Here is an 18,022-nt window from a genome sequence, read left to right on the forward strand (position 1 = left end):
AGACTCTGAAAATATAAGCAAGTCATCTAAATAAGAAAAATGTGAATATTTTGTAGTCTGCGGTAGACTATCACTAGCTGCAAAACCAAGCTAAAAAAACAAGTCATTAAAGATAAAAAAATCCTACTACATCAAACTCCAAATAAATCATGCAAAAACCCCCAAACAATTCTGGAGCTGTATTAATTCCCTCCTCAAGCCTGGTACAAAAAACAACCCATGTCCTGATACTACCAAATCTTAACAAGAAATTGCCGAACTATTCAACACCTTCTTCACCTCTTCTATTGCTGATCTAATCAAGACCTTCCCCAACAATAACCCTCCACCCCCCTCTGCTCAAGCTTCCTCCTCCTCCTCCTCTCCTACACCCCCTACTTTTGAACTTAAAACTGTATCCACCTACCTTATAAAAAAGCTTCTCTCCAAACTTAAACCTTTCACCAATGCCCCCAACATTCCTTCCTCCTTCTTAAAAATTGCCTCCGACGGTATTGCTTTCCCTATCAGCATCCTGATAAATAGATCACTACTTAAGTCTTATGTACCAATACTATGGCATTCTGCATTTATTCTACCACTCCACAAGGGTGGTAAAAACTGTAATGTTTCCAATTTCTGCCCTATAGCCATCCTCTCACCAATCTCTAAACTCCTCTATAACATCCTCAACCACTTTGTTGACTTCTAGAAAAGGATCTGAAAACTGGATGCACCAAAATCACCCCTCACAAAACGCTAACAAAACTAAGATTCTTCTATTCGCTCCCTCAAAATCCACTCCCATTGATAAAAACTCACTTCAAATTACCAGCCTTAACAATTCCGTTATCAAAGTCGTTCCCTCTGCCAAACTCCTGGGGGTCACCATCGACGAACACTTAAAATTCAATACTCACATCCAACTTAACATCAAGAAAACCCACATAAAACTCGGCCTACTCTACAGAAACAACCACTTCCTCACTCCCTCCACCAGACAAACTTTGGCCACTACCTATCTTCTCCCCTCTCTTTTGTATGGCGCTCCTCTGCTTGCCAATCTATCTTCCCTTCAAACTGGAAGTGTGCTACAACAAAATCTTCAGAATCACTAGCAAGGCAAAATCCTCCTCCCATCACTGCACCTCCCTACACTCTTTAAATTGACTTGAACTCCCTAATCAACTTGACTTCCTCCAAATCGTCACAGCCTACAAATTATTATTCCAACCGACTAGCTGCCCTGCATTATCTAATGTCATACAACCATATACCCCCCTTAGACCCCTCACCTTACTCACCAAAACCTTATAATCATTCAAAAACCCAAGCGCCCAGCTGGTCAGCTTCTACTCTCCTTTTCCCTAGCCAAAAAAATGGAATGCCCTGCCCTCTACTCTGAGGACCTGTGACAATCCACACACCTTCAAAACACAACTTCATTCTTACCTGTTTCTTCACAGGAAATGTAACAGCACTCTTCAACTCATACTTCCCAAGCTCTGCTCCTCCTCCTTCTCTCCTGGCTAACTTTCATACCTTTCTAATTTCTCTCATATACTTAGATTATAAATGTAACTAAACAGTAACATCCAGCCTTTATGCTGCATGCCTGTCTTTCTTTTGAAAAAAATGTAATAGTTTTGCTGTCTTTACTGAATGATACCTGTTTTGACTGTAATACTACCTGTTGATTGTTATACTACCTGTTGATTGCAATACAAATATTTTTCTTGTAATTCTCTATGTAATGTAACTTTGTATTGTGGAGCTTTTCTCCCCGGGCCTCCACTGAAAATGGGCCCTCAAGCCCAGTGGACCTCCCCGGACACCAAACTAGAATACATAAATAAATAAATAAACCACAAGAGGCAGATACTTTGTGAATACACTTGGAGCAGTAGGCAGCAAAAACGGTAATGCAGAGAACTGACAATGTGATACAGACAGACAAAACTTTAAGAAAACATCTGAAGCCTGGATCTACAAGAATGTGATGATATGTCTACTTTAAATCTAGGGTCACTAGAAAACGAAAACTCAAATGATGAAAAAGGGGTAACAAGTTGTGAAGTGACAACATTTTGAACTTGAACACTAACGCAAACCGGTTCAGAATGGAAAGGTCCAGAACTGGTCTCCAAGAATCTCCTTTCTTGGGCACAAAGAGCATCCTTGGAAAACAAAACCTCCTAACTGAGGAGAAAGAAAAGCTTCCATCACCCCCTGAGTAAGTAAATACTGGATGACAAGAGGAAAAAGAAGTGCTTGGACTATTACCTAAAGAGGAATCCATTGAAAAGATGGGAGAAACTCCCTTGGCCATTTATAATCTAGATGGATTACATTCAGAACCATTCTGTCTGAAAAAAGCTATTGCCAGAGAATAAATGGAGGTTTAGACTTTCTGGAAAAATTAAAGGACAGCCCAGGGAGGAGGGCCCCTCATATAGTCATTCAGACTTATTAGACTGTCCTTTGTTCTGGGGAGTTTCCATTCCTTTTTAGAACCTCCTTGTCATTGCTTTTTAAACATCTGCTTACCAGCAGTTTGTTGGGACTGCTTATTTTGCTCTTAAAAGAAAGTTGTTGGGGGAGCATTGAATCCCTTGGCAAATTTGAAGAAGGGGGGGGGTCTGAAAAATCTGACAGATGCCTTGAATTAGCTTTCCTCTATCGTAACACATTCTTAATGACCTCTGCAGCAGAAAGTCGAAAAACAAATCTCTATCCAAAAGAAAATTCCAATTTTAATTTTTGACTTCCTTTGGGAGGTTTTGGGAATGCAGCCAAGTGAATCTCCTCATAACAGCTCTAGTGGCAGCAGCCATTTCAAACAGTGGGTAGTGACCTGAGACACAGAAGAAACCAGGACTGAGGTACTGCTGGTCAATTCCTAGGTGACACATTGTTTTAACACCCTTATTGAATTCTCACTTACGACATCGGCGAACATTCATTTATATAAAAGAAAAAAACATATTAACATGTCACAATTACAAACATTATACATCACATATATCCCATCTTGGGACAACTATATAACTTGGTTATGGATAGGCAGCCAAGGTCAATCATTCACTTTGTGAAAGAATCAGTTGTCAATCGGTCAGTAGACATGGCTGTGTGAAGCTCAGACAGTCACAACTGCAGTGAAGAGTCCTAAAGTATCAGAAGCAATTATTGAGGGCCGTAAGGGCAAGGTAAAACTGAAATAATTTGCAAGAAACTATGTACCACGGCAAGGAATAGTCAGAGAGTCTAAAGAACTGGCATGAAATTGTGTAAGATTCCAAATGGTACAAAGCGTGCCTGTACAAGTCCCAGTGCATTATGGAAGTCACTGGTTCTTTTGTGATAATTGATTGAGATACTGCTGGTCAACTCCTAAGTGACACATTATTTAAAACCTTTATTGAATTAGCGCTTAAGACATCGGCAAATTAAAAGTTATGGACTCACCATAACTAGGCATCTGTGTTGTCCATTTTTATTTCTCCTTAACGAATGGGTTATGGATCCAGTCCTCGGATCTGACTTGGCCACATACTTTAGACTTCAGCTGTAACTCTTGAGCTCCTCCATCTACCCATAATGCTCTAGTCCATCGTCAATACCTCAGATCAAGTTTGTTGCCATAAAAATCCCCATAAATTGGAAAAAATGAATAGCTCAAACAATTGGGCTTAAACCTAGAACTGAAAGTTCCAATAATTACTGCAACAGTTTCCTCCAAAAGATTTTAGGAAGGGGACAGATGGGAGGATAGTTGAGGAAGAATGAAAATGGACAACACAGATGCCTAATTATAGTGAGTACATCATTTTTAAATCTGGTGTTGTCCTTTTCATTCTTCCTCAATGAATGGGACAGTCCCCAGCTACGTTTGATCTTGGGTGGCAGCTCTGCTTCTGGATATTATATTCAGTTTGTAATGAGTAACAAAGGTATGACCATTGGATCATTTGGCTGCTGCACAAATATCATCAATAGAAGTTCTTGACCAAAAGGCAGATGACGTGGGCATGGCTCTAGCTGAGTAGGCTTTAGGTGATTCTGGTAAGGAGATACAAGAAATACAATCAGATATCCATTTAGCCAGCGTAACGTAACTTTAGACACTGGATAATCTATTCAATTTGATGAAAAAGATACACATAGCTGATTTGATTTCCTGATTTGTTTCATTCTGTGCAAATAGAATCATAATTGCCTGTGCACATCCAGAAGATATAGCATGTATTCTCCTTTGTTTAAAAAAATTGGAAAAAAATGATAAATGAATGGATTGGTTAATGTTAGATCCATAGGCCACTTTAGGTAAAAAGGAGTGTTTGTTTTTAAAGCTACTCAGCCTTTACGGAAAATTAAGTAGCGAGTCTTTGATGAAAAAGCCAGTATTTATTAACATGTATAAATATAAAGAAATACTTAAAAATGTATGTGTCCTACAGAGTAAGCTATATCTGGAGCTCAATCAAAAGGACAGTGGTGTCCTTATAATATCCCACTCATCTAGAAGTTTGAAAACACAAAGGATGGGGGTTGGTGGGAGGGAAGTTGAGGAAGAATGAAAATGGACAACACAGATGGAACGTTATGGTGAGTACATAACTTCTTTATTTGATGTTGTCAATTTTCATTCTATCCTCAACTGCTGGGACAGAGTCCCCATCAACCTAATACCATGTGTGGACTCTAAGGAAGGATATTCCTGAGCACAGTTGAACCAAAAGATGGTCTACTCCTCGAGATCAGATCTAATGTGTAATGAGAGATGAAGGTATGAGGACTTACCCAAGTTGTTGCTGCACATATGTCGTCCATGGAAATTCTGGATTGAAATACTGAAGAAATTGCCATGGACCTAGCCAAATGGGCTCTTACAGTTTTAGCTAACGTAAGACCCAATTTGTTATGCATAAATTAAATACAATTAGTAAGCCATCTGACTAAAGTAACTTTTTTGTCTGGTTCACCCAATTTAATATCTGCGAAGGAAACATACAATTGGTCTGTCTTTCTAATTTCTTTTGTCTTGTATAGATAAAAATGTAATTGTCTGTGAACATCCAATAAATGCAACACATATTCACCTTTGTTTGCAAATTTAGGGAAGAATACTGGCAAATTAAGGGGCTGATTGATATTGGATTCTGACACCACCTTGGGAAGTAAGGAAGTAAGGATGCAATGGTTCGTAATGTGACCCTATCTTTATGAAAAATAAAGTAGGAAAGCTTTACAAACAAGATTTGAAGTTCTAAAACTCTTTTAGCTGATGTGATGGCTACTAGAAGGACCATTTTCCAAGTAAGAAGCTCAAGGTCTCATTTAGCTGCTGGTTCAAAAGGGGAATGTATTAAAGTCTGCAGTACCACACTCAAATCTCATGGTGGAGTAGGGTCTTTAAATGGAGGTCTCAAAAGAAGAGTACCTCTTAAGAATGCTTTGCAAAGTTTAGAAGAGGCCAATGAAGAACCTGCAAATCCAATATGAAAATTAGATATTGCTGCTAGCTGAACCTTAATGGTAGAGGAGCTCACCCCTTCTTTAAAGAGTAAAGCTAAACATTCAAGTATGTTATGTATCGGAGATGAAAAAGGATCAATATGATTTTGTTGTTCCTGGTAAATAAATCTTTTCCATATACTTATATACAGTTTTTGTGTTGGAGGTTTATGGGAAGATAAAAGGATATTGCAGACAGGGGAAGAGAGCATTGGCTGTCCAGCTATTAATGGAATTGGAGAAATCAGGCTCTTAGCTTGAGGTTTGAGATGTCCGAGTGAATCATGCCTGTCGGGTGAGACAGGAGGTCTGGAATTGGATAGAGAATCCAAGGTTGGTATACTAGATGAGACCATGGGAAAGGGAACCAAACCTGTTGAGGCCAGTAAGGTGCAATGAGGATGACTTTGCTCTTCAACCTGGTAGCCTTCTACAGAAATTTTAGAATTAATGGAATTGGTGGGCAGGCATAAAGCACACCGGGAGGCCAGTCGTGAAGTAGAGCATCTCTTGGAGATTCCCCCTGTGGGGGGATTATGGCAAAGAAGCTGCTGCATTTGTTATTTAGGGGTGAAGCAAAAAGATCGCAGCAAGACTGGCCCCACTGATGAAAGATCATTTCTGTCACTTTCTTGCTGAGAGACCACTTGTGAGGTAGAATAATATACCTGTTCAATTTGTCTGCTATCACATTGGACCTCCCTGGAATGTGCATTACTATGACAAAGCAGTTGGATGAGATCGTCCATTGCCACACTCTGAGTGTTTCCCGACACAAGGGGTAAGATCTGGTTCCACCTTGTTTGTTGATGTACCAAACTACTAACATATTGTCTGTCTGAATAGTAATTGTCCCTGAATGGAGAGCATTCTGGAGGGCCTGCAGTGCTAAGAGCACTCATTTCTAGGACATTTATATGCAAGTTGGCCTCTTCGGAGGACCAAGTGCCTTGGACTGTGTTCCCCAGAAAGTGCCCCCCCACCCCAACTAAGATGCGTTCGTGGTCACCATGGCCTTGGACTGAGGGAGAATGAATGGATGACCTAGTACAACCTGATCTGACCGAATCCATAACCTGAGATCTCTCTTGCATGCCTGAGTGATTCTTATTTATGCTGATATGGGTTGGTAAAGAATTAACCACTGTGTTGCTAACATCCATTGAAGAATTCTCATATGGAATCTGGCTAGAGGTACTACAGTTATTGTCACTGACACTGATTCTAGAGCCTGAAGGACCAAGCGGGTTGAAAGCTTGGTATTGAAAATTATTTTTCTGATTTGTAATCTGATAGTCTGTACTCTTGAGAAAGGAAGAGAGGCTATCACAGACTTCGTGTTGAAAACTGCTCATATGAAATCAAATTTTGAGTTGGTTGAAGGTGAGACTTGTTGTAATTTACAGTTATCCCCAGATGACAGCAAATGTGGAGTACATGATTTCTTGCCCTTATTAACAGATGCCTGGTAGGGGCGGTAATGAGACAGTCATCTAGATATGGAAATACCCAGAATCCCTGCAGTCTCAAGTGAGGTGCTACTACTGCCATACATTTGGTAAATACCCTGGGGGCTGTGGTGAGGCCAAAGGGCAGAGCTCTGAACTAGTAGTGACTGACTCACAGCCGGAAGCATAAATACCTTCAAGATTGTCTGTTCATTTTTATGTAACAGTATGCATCCTAAAGGTCTATTGAGCACATCTAGTTGTCCTTGCCCAGAAGAGGGAGAATGGACTGAAACATGACCATCTGAAACTTTGTGTGTTGAATTGTTCAAGTTGATGAGATCCAAAATTGGTCTCCAGTCCCCTGTTTTCTTTGGCACTAAAAAGAATCTTGAGTAAGTTGTGGATTCTATCTGGTCTGGTGGGACCTCTTGGATGACTCTTTTTTTCTAGCAGCTTTTGTATTTGCATTGCTGCTTCTCTCCTCTGACTGAGTGGAACATTGGGTCTTTTTCGCAGAGTTGGAGGTGGCAGGGAAAGGGTATTATATAATCTCTGGAAATAGTCCTCTACACCCAAGTATCTTTTGTTATGTTTAGCCAGGCTGTCTGGTGCAGGGATAGTCAAACCCAGATTGCCTCCACAGGTGGATGATCAAACCTCCTTTTATGAGTGCTGGTAGGGACTGTCAGAAAAATAATCTCTGGACCCCTAGTTTTGTGGGCCTCCTCTGCCATGGGGGAGTTGTCATTCATTAGAGCTCCCCCCTCTGCCCCTAGTGGAACTTTCTCCACACGTGTCCTGAAAAGGACTCTGGGACATCCTGAATAACATCCTCAACCACTTTGTTGACTTCTAGAAAAGGATCTTTAAGGAGCTGAATATATTTGTCCACTGCAGAGAGGATTGTTCCATCCTTCTCACACCTGGATAGTGTCCTTCACTTTGGGGCCAAACAAAGAAGTGCTGTGAAAAGGAGCACTGATGAATGAGGACTTGAAGGGCTCCGCAAAATCTGATAAATGCATCCAGACATGCCTCCTAATGGATATGCTTAAACCCACTGCCCTTGAGGTGCATTTAGCTGCATGTGAAATAAGCCTCATGGATAAATTCCAGATAAACTGGAGGGTAGCCAACTGAGAAGCCACAGATGATTGGGTCTCAGCAGAAATAGTCCCGGAAAAGGAATTTGAAATTTCTTTGATCAAGTCCCTTTACAACCTAGTAACATGTGCCAGATAGTTAAGTGATCTAAGGACAAAGGTCTAAATCTGTCGGGGATGAACAGAGGAACTCTGTTTGGCAACTTCTTTGTTGGTGGCCATCACCATGACCATGGCATCCACGTGCACCCCTTTAGCCCAAAATCCCTTCCCTGCAGGTGAAGGTAGTATCTTATCTGGTCCTTTGGATATTGGTTCAGCTGCATCAGTCTCCTTCCACTCCCGCTGAGAGACCAAATCAATGAGGTCATCAGTGGGTGGAGTAACTCAGAAAGTAGATAAACCAGCTCCAAAGGCCTCCAGAAATACTGACTCCTCAGGTGAATGGTTGCTGGGGGTCAAACCACCTCCCTGTTTCAGGATCTCAAAGATGTCTCTAAATGAGACGTCTTCTGGGGGTGGTAATGGGGACCCTTCACCCTCACTGGTCTGTATCCTCAGTGACTGCCTCTTGTAGAGAGTCCAAGTGCTTTCTCTTTCACTTTCTCTTTTTAGGGACTTCCTTGGTGGGATATTCCAGGGAAGTGTCAGAAGAGATGATGAAACCCTGCTGAGTAGAATGGAGGTCTTGAGCTGGCTGTCCCACTGGAATCAAATGATGAGGTTCCAAGTGCAGCGACATCTGGGTGTTGGACTGAAGATATGAGGGGGTTGGTACTGTCAATCCTGTCAGAGCAGAAAACACCTTCTTCACAACCTTGAAGGCAGACTGTTCCAGAGAAAGAGAAGACCTTGGCACCAAGAAGGCAGGCTTCTGGACCACTGTCTCCTCCCACTCTGAAAGCAAGCAGCCCAGGAGGAAGTCAGCACCAAGCTATCCAATGTCGAAACACCAAGGTGCAGAGATGGCTTCGAAAACGTCGAAGTCGATCGCAGCATCTTTGACACCACAAGGAAGTTTTGGCTTTGACATTCCTCTGGATCTGAAGACACTGGAGCACTCAGAGTTAACTTCAGATCCAAGGATAAACCCAACTTCAGATCCAAGCCTGATGGATCTGGGCGACTTGGATCCAGGGACTCTGAAGCAACCAAAAGGATCAGGGAAGGAGTCTGAGGTGGTGGAGTGGTCAATGAACAAGCCTCCTGACCTGAAAGGGTAAGGAATAGTAACACACCCATCTGGATCTGCTCAGAGAGAAACTTCCTCATCATCTGATCCATATCTTCTTCAGTCGAACTCCTGGATGAGTGAGAAGTGGCCAGGGAAGGTGACTTTGTATGATGCCATTCCATAAAAGGGGAAGTCAGCCTGGAAGATGCAGGATCAACTGATGGAGAATATTGGAACCTTGGCAAGACCACTGGATCCGGGGCAGTCAGATCTGATGGCTTCTTGTCTGGATCTGAGGATGTGGGATCCGTTAACCTCTTTTTCTTTGGATCTGAGGGGGAAAACGATTTGAGACCTCATCAAATCTGATTTGGACCTTTTCCTGGAAGGCTTAGAAGATGGAGCTGAGGAAGCAGATGGGAAAGGAGACTAACTCTATAGATTTTGGTTTGGAGGATTCAGCCTCAGCTAAAGCTTCACCAACGAAAGAAGGTAGTAAGCATTTCAAAATCAGCTTATTGTTTCTTTCCACAACAGCTCTGGGATTAAACATGCAACAGATATAGCAATCCTCCTGGAAGTGCTATGGACCTAAACAATAAATGCAGAGAGTATGGGAATCAGAACTAGGCAACTTGTGCCCACATTTCACGCATTTTTTAAAACTGGAAGAACCTTTCTCAGCCATATTAATAATATAATAACAAGACAAAGTTTTTTTTTTTTTTTTTAAGTTAAAGCTAGAAGGAGAAAAATTTACTACCAACAATGGTATGAAGAAAATACACAAGAGTGTAAAAAAGTGAAAGTGGGAAAGGGATACCAACAATGGTAAACAGTGTATGGAAACATAATACAGTAAGGAATAATAAGAAAACTAGAAATGTAAAGGTTTTGTAGATCAATGAGTGTATATACTTTAAGAAGCTGTTCAAGGGCTTGCACAAGTGTATAAATACTGAGCACATGCAAGCCTGACTGCCATTTTGTAGTTAGCTGTTGAGATATAAGCATGTATGTTTGTAAGCTCGGGTTGCTAACTAGCTCGTTCGTATTTACTGATGCTTGCTATCCATCCTGATGTGTTTGTATGTATTAAAGCATCAGAACGAAACCCCAGGCCTTCTCATTATTTGTACTAAAGACAAACAAATGACAGGTTTGAAGAAAAATTTTCACCTATCTGCCCAAATAACAATTGAAGACCCAAGAGCTACGGCTGACCATGTCTTATGAGAAAATTAGCAAATAAGATCTGAGGTAGGTTGGGGTTGGTGAATTATGGGTAAGGGAAAAGCTTGAGAGCTTTTTAGTTACCATGAGCTTTAGTAACAGCTTTGTTGGATCCAAGATTTGGATACAAACCAACAGTTAAGGACAGAATGAAAACTGACAACATCAGATCTAGCTCCTTCTTTGAAAACAGTAGCCAGGAAATCAAGAACAACAGAGACAGGGGTAGAAAAAGGGTCAACATTATTTCTCAGTGCCCACAAGGAATATCTTTTCCACTTACTTTTGTAAACATTTTTGGTGGAGTCTTTTTACAAGGATAATAGAATGGTATGTACTGGGGAAGAAAGTCTGGACTATCTGGCTATTATTGGAACTGGAGAAACTATGCAGTCAGTTTGAGAGCTGAGATGTTGGGATGATTCATCCCTGAGGGTGTGAGAAGAGACGTGGAGTTGGGTGCAGTATCTAGGGAAGATATTGAAAATGAGACCAAAGGAAGGGGAACCACACCTGCTTAGGCCAGTAGCGGGCAATGAGGATGGCTAAGCTCTTCAAGTGGATTGCTTTCTGTAGGAATTTTGGGATCAAGGGAAGGGGGGCTAAGCGTAAAGGAGACCAGATAGCCAAACATGGACTAGAGCACCTCTCGGTGACTCCCACTGCAGGGGGGGGGTCAGATCAAAATACCCACTGCACTTGTTGTGGAAGGGGGCGCAAAGAGGTCACAGCATGGTTGGCCCAAATGATGGAAAATTTCCTCTCCCACTGATTGTTTGAGATACCACTTGTGAGGCATCAGAATGGACCTGCTTAATTTGTCCACTAGTACATTGGTTTCCCAGAATTTGCATTAAAACTACAAAGAGGTTGGTAGAGATCGACAATTGCTACACTCTCATAGCCTCTCTGCAGAAAGGGTAAGACCAAGTTCCTCTTTGTTTGTTGATGTACCAGCCTACAGACGTTGTTGGTCTAAATTACAATAGTCCCTAGAGGAAGAGCACTGTGGAATGCCTAAAATGCCAAAAGGACTAATCTCAACTCCAGAATATTGATATGTGAATTGGCCTCTTGGCGGACCATGTGCCTTGGACTGTCCTTCCCAAGTAATGCCCTCCCACCCCAGTTGGGAGGCATCCATAGACACTGTGGTCAACAACAAAGGGTTGACCTAGATAAATGTTTTCTGACTGGATCCACCAATGGATGTGGTGTTTGCAAATCAGTGTAAGCTTGACTGGAAAAGTTAGGGGTTTGTTAAGAATAGACCTATTGACAGCTAGAGTCCAATGAAGAACACGTATATGGTATCGTGCTAAAGGAAGTAGTACTACTGCTACTGCTGCTACTGCCGTACACCCCGGTGCTTGAAGAATGAGTCTGGCTGGAGGAAATGACTGGAAGAGAATCTGATGAACCTGAGATCTGATTGTGTCTATGCAATGAGTTGATAAGGATGCAATTTGCTCTGCCATGTTCAGATGTGCGCCAATAAACTCCAGGCTCTGTACTGGTCTCAGATTTGATTTGGCATAATTGATTATTATTCCCAGCAAGTGACAAACCTGGAACAAATAGACCCTGGATTGTTGAAGGAGATGCATGGAGGGGGCGGTTATGAGATAGTCAGGTCATCTAGATATGGAAATACTCTGAATACTTTGAGTCTCAAGTGAGCTGTCACTACTGCCATCCATTTGGTGAACACCCTGGGGCTGTGGTGAGTTCAAAGGGCAGTGCTCCGAATTAGTAATTAGTAGTGACTGGCTCCCAACTGAAAGTGTAAGTGTTTTCACAAGTGCCTGTCTATTTTGATGTTATAATATACATCCTTAAGATTTATAGAGCACATCTAATCATCTTTGCAAAGAAACGACAGAATGGACTAAACTGTGACCATTTGGAAATTTGACTTTTTCATGTACTGATTCAGTTTGCTCAGATCCAAAATTGGTCTTAGGTCCCCTGTCTTTTTGGGCACTAAAAAGAAGTGTAAGTTCTGAATCCTATTTGGTCTGGTGGGACCTGCTGAATGACTCTTTTGCCTAGCAACTTTTGAATTTCTTGAGCTGCTTCCTTCCTCTGACTGGGTGGAACATCGGGAAGCTTTTTCCTTTTGTATATTGGGGGTTGGAAAAATGGTATGGGTAGCCTCTGGATATTATTTATAGCACCCAACAATCTTTATGTATAGTAGCTCAGGCATCTGGGTGCAAGGACAATCATCCCCTGACTGCCTCTAGAGGTGGGCAGTCAGGAGGCACTTCAGGAGTACTGAAAAAGTCTGTCCAGAAAGGAATCACAAAAACCATGATTTTGCAGGCCTACTCTGCCTCTGGGGTTACATCTACCATTAGAACTCCCTCCTCTGCCTCTGGAGGAGTTATCCCCATGTGAGATTTATGGAATCACATCTTCCTACCGCCCCTCTGATTTCTAGAGAAGGTTAATTGATTTTTGCAGCACACAGGGTATTTCCTTCTTGTTCACTATGGGTAAGCATTTCTTTCACAGATGGACCAAATAGAGATGTTCCATCAAAGGCAGTGTTGATGAAAGACATCTTGAAAGGCTCTGCAAAAATACTGATTCCTCTGGAGAGGGATTATTGGAAGACCAACCACTTTTCTGCCTAAGGATCTCTAATATGTCTCCAAAGGAGACATCATCAAGTGGTGATCTGTGGGGACCCCTCTCCTTCCTCGAAATCAGTAGTCTTAGTGAGAGATTTCAATGGGGAATCTATGTACCTCCTCTTGCATGTTCTCTTTAAATGGATATCCTGTGGGGGATGTTCAGGGGAGATATCAGAAGAGAGGAGGAGCTCCTCTACAGGAACTGACTGGAAGCTGTGAAATAGGTCTGATAGACTCAGAGCTCAGAACCGAACAGGGAACAGGAAGTGGGTCCGAGGGATGAGAGACAGGATCTCTACAAAGAGAAAAAGCCCTTTTCATAACCTCAAAGGCAGATGGACCCAGGGAAGCCGTGGCCACCTGCAGCGGAGCTGAGACTTCTACTATGGGAAGCTGACAACTCCGAGATATGAGGGGAGTTGAAGAAGAATGAAAATGGACAGCACAGATGCCTAGTTATGGTGAGTACATAACTTTAATATCTAATGTTGTCCTTTTCATTCTTCCTCAACATATGGGGCAGAGTCCCCAGCTAAATGAATCTTGGGTGGTCTTAGTGGATGGATATTCTGGGAAACTGCTGAACCAAAAGCAGCTCTACATCTGGAAATCATGTCTAATTTGTAATGAGTAATAAAGGTATGAGCATTAGACCAGGCAGTTGCTGCAGAAATATCATCCATGGAAGTTCTAGACCAGAATTCAGAGGAGGTGGCAATGGATCTAATTAAATGAGTCTTAGGTGATTTTGGTAGAGAAAGGTCTTGCTAGGAATATATCAAGGAAATGCAATTAATTATCCATTTGGTCAAGGTAACTTTAGAAATTGGAGATCCCAGCCTGCTTGGTGAAAAAGAGATAAATAACTGGTCCATTTTTCTGAAATCATTTGTTTTGTGTAAATAGAAACATAGTTGTCTATCTATATTAAAGAGATGTCGCATGTATTCTCCCTTATTTGAAAAATTTGAATTGAAGACTGGTAAATGAATGGTTCTAATTATGTTCGATTCAGAAGCTACTTTTGCTAGGAAGGATTGGTTTGTACGGTAACTCTAACTTTGTGAAAAATAATGTAAGGTGATTTGGATGAAAGAGCCTGGAGTTTTTTGCAGATGAAATAGCAATTAAAAAGGCTGTTTTCCAAGACAGAAAATTTAAATCAGTGTTTGCTGAAGGTTCAAATGGTTGTTGAGTCAGTCCTTGAAGTACTACTGTTAAATCCCAAGGAGGTGATGGATCTTTCATAGGATATCTGAGCAAAAAAGCGCCCTTTTGGAAAGCCTTGCACAACTTGGAAGCAGCCAAACAAAAAGCATTGTTCCCTGAGTGAAAATTTGATATGGCTGCCAACTGTACTTTGATTGTGGAAAACCTAGCACCTTCCTTAAAAAGACAACCTAAAAATTCCAGCACTGAATTAATAGGGACAGTAAAAGGATAAATGTCACTTTTCAGGGCTCAAATTGAAAATCTTTTCCATTTAATCTTGTAAATCTTCTTAAGGGAATCTTTCTGGGAGGACAAAAGTAGATGACAAACAGGAAAGAAAGTCTGGGCTGTCTAGCTATTAATGGAAATGGAGAAACCATGCAGTTAGTTTGTGGCCTGGGATATTGGGGTGCTTTATCCCTGAGGGATGTGACAGAAGGTCTGGATTGGGGTCCAGTATCCAAGGAAGATAATGAAGATGAGACCAAAGGAAGGGTAACAACATCTGGTGAGGCCAAAAAGGAGCAATGAAGATAGCCGAGCTCTTCAACCAACTTGCTTTCTGTAGGAATTTTGGAATCAGCGGTACTGGGGATGGGACTAAAGGAGATCGCTGGGACAAATGTGGACTAGAGCATCTCTCAGTGACTTCCCCTGAGAAGAGATCAGGGTAAAGAATCTGCTTGCATTTGTCATTGTGGGGACTTGCAAAGAGATTGTAGTAAAGTTTGCCCCAATGATGGAAAATAAGAAGTTATGTACCTACCATAACGTTCCATGTTAGTTGTCTTCTCTCGCCTTCTTTGATGGATGGTTGGGAGCCGATCCACTCCCTCCACTCCCACTTGCTTAGCTCGAACTCTCTCTTTACAGCTCCGAGGCAGCCCCCCCATATCCCATGATGCAGGCAGTAAGAAACCAGATCTCGTTTGTTGATGAAGGGCAACAATAAATAAAATAAAAATACTTTTCTAAAGAAAGAAAAAACTTACAGATGGAAAGGACCAGGTCTCTGTGAATCTTCTTTAGCATCTTTCCAGGCCAGGGGAAGGAGGGAGGCCAGGGGAGAGAGGAAAGAGAGAAGACAAGAAGAAGAGAAGACAACTAACATGGAACTATTACAGGTATCAATTAAGTTAATTAATGGTTGTCAATCTCCTTGATTCTCTTGCTTGATGCACCCCTCCCTAGCACCTCTATCCTGGGTGGCTCAATGGAACAAACTCTTGAGGAAAAAGAGCAAAAAAGGCTGGGTCCCCCTGGAGGCCAAGTCCAATTTGTAATGGGAAACAAAGTGTGAGGAGGTGGCCCAAGTGGCGCTGCACTGGTTCAAAGCAAAAGGCTAGCATAGGCTTGAAAGGCTGAAGAAGCTCCTAAACTCCTGAACAGCTGTTTTTAGGTTTGACGTGATAAATTTCCAGTGATGACCAAGAAAGCCATCTGACAAAAGAACTTTTAGAAACAGGAAGGGCTTTTATTAAAAAGCAAGGGGCTTTTTTTATGATCTTATTCTATTAAAAAAGTTGATCAGATTTTCTAAATTTTTTTTTTTGTGGACGCTAAGATAATGTAGCTTTTGTTCTAAGCTAGCTTTGTAAGTTAGGAAAAATACAGGAGATCAAAATACAAGGAGAGATTGGGATTTAAATACATTGGATCAAAAAGGATTGTTTTTTAAAAGATACTCTGTCTTCTAGAAAAAAGAATGCTCTGTCTCTGAAGAAACCAAAGTAGAATCGAATATGGCTCTATGAAATAAGAGATTGAAGTTGGCAAGTCTCAATAGCAGATGTAATAAGATTTCAAGATAAAGCTTTCCAAGAAAGATATTAAGGAACAGCTGCAGGGAATCTCAGATGGGGAAGAACTGGCGATGTCAGCACTAAATTTAGATCCCACTGAGGAGGCTTTTTCCTGGGAGGATCTTTATTAGAGCCTATGGCCCACAATATAGGCTGTGCAGACATAATGGTACAGCCTAATGACACATGAAAATCAGAAATAGCAGAAGCAAGAAGAAGAACTGTGGAAGTCCAGAACTGCCTGAACAGGGGAAAAAAAAGCTGCAAAGTGCCTGAACAGGCCTGAATGGGCAGTAACCCAATAATACCTTGCGCAATTAGCCCAATGTAACAAACGCTTCCATTGTTTTTGTAGTAACTCTCCCGAGTTTGAGATTAGAAGAAGCTATAATGTGGGCTATAGGGAGAAGATGCAAAAGGAAGGAGGGAGAGCAAGGAAGGGGTTGAGTTGACTGAACTGACCGGTCAGCAGCTGACGGATGGTGAGCTGAGAGATCTGTGCAGCTGTCCAGATGTGGGAATGCACCAAACTGGAACCTGGAGGAGCGGAAACCAGGCTGGGCAATGCAGAATCAAAAGGGGCAAAAAGAAAGCTTTTTGGCAAGCCAGGGGAGGGAGGGATGGGAGTTCTGGAAAAGAGGGAGGAGGAATCAGATCCTGGGGAGGGGGGTGGGAAAGTGAGTGGGGCGAAGAGAATGGATGGAGGCGACATTGGGGGAGGGCTGGAAGAGGGGAGATTTTTGAGTGGAGGACCCCATTCCCAGAAAAAGGAATAGCAAAGATGGCCATGCAGAAAAGTCACTCTCGCTCAGAAAAATCTGCTCCACTTCCAATCTGTCTGAGAGAATGTTGGTTTTGCAGGTCCAGCTATATGCTCAAAACCGATGAGAGGATAATGTTGGTTTTCCCAGGGATAGATGCGCCTATAGCCATAGGACTTGGGAGGGAGATGTTTGTTTGCTGGTTGGTTCTACCCTGTTTGTTGCTTACAAGGGGTAGACTTTGGTCTGTGGGTATTGGGGAATATAGTTACGGAAGAACTTATCTCCAGGGCTTGGACTGCAAATTATGTGTGGAGGAATCTCCAGGTCGCTGATGTGTTGCCACCTGTCGAGATGTTGCCTGCCCATGAACCATCCTGCCCTGAGATAGACCCCCCGCAGACAGTGGCTATCGGGACTGACCTGTACATGACCCCTCTTGGTGAACAGGTAGAAAAGCATCCCCAGGGGAAAGATGTTCTTTGGTGGCCTTGTTCAACCTTGATCTGGGTGATCCACTGTGTGATCAGAATCGCAAGATGTTCTGGGGAAGTTGCTGGTCACCGGGAATTGGGATAGCATGGTGGCAGTTAGAGGCATGACAGCCATGAACAGGGAGAAATTTAAGAAGGCATTCTGGCCTGTACTTCCTTGGAGAGTCTGGCCTGAGCCTAATTTGATGCCATGAAGATCCTTTTGACTTTCTCATCTGAACATCCCTTCAGTTTTGTGATTCTGACATGATGAAGAATGGAAGGCTTTAAGGGTCGACTTTGACTAGCCGACTTGAGAACAATGATAAGGATGAGAAAGGAGGGCCTATGTGAAGCCAATACCGATGCAGACTGTAGCTGGGGTGCCTGCGCAAAGGAGAATAGCCTGATGCCCTTTGGTGGGATCGATGGCTTGAGTCCCTTGACGCCATGCATTTGGTGACGACGTCCGGGCAGCAGTGAGTGGTGACGCCATGGCTTTAGTGAGACCTCTGGGGGCTGTGATGACTGGCAGAGCCGGGACCCTGAACTGGAAATGGCGTGTGAATGGAGCTGAGAGTGCTGGAAATCGTCTGTGAATTTCCTGATCCTAATCTCCTATGAAGAAGAATTAAAGGAACTGTGATGAATTGATTCTGAATTGAGGATGATAATTGACTT

Source organism: Protopterus annectens, chromosome 1.part1 (assembly GCF_019279795.1).
Source record: "Protopterus annectens isolate FY-2018-M chromosome 1.part1, PAN1.0, whole genome shotgun sequence".
NCBI lineage: Eukaryota > Metazoa > Chordata > Ceratodontiformes > Protopteridae > Protopterus > Protopterus annectens.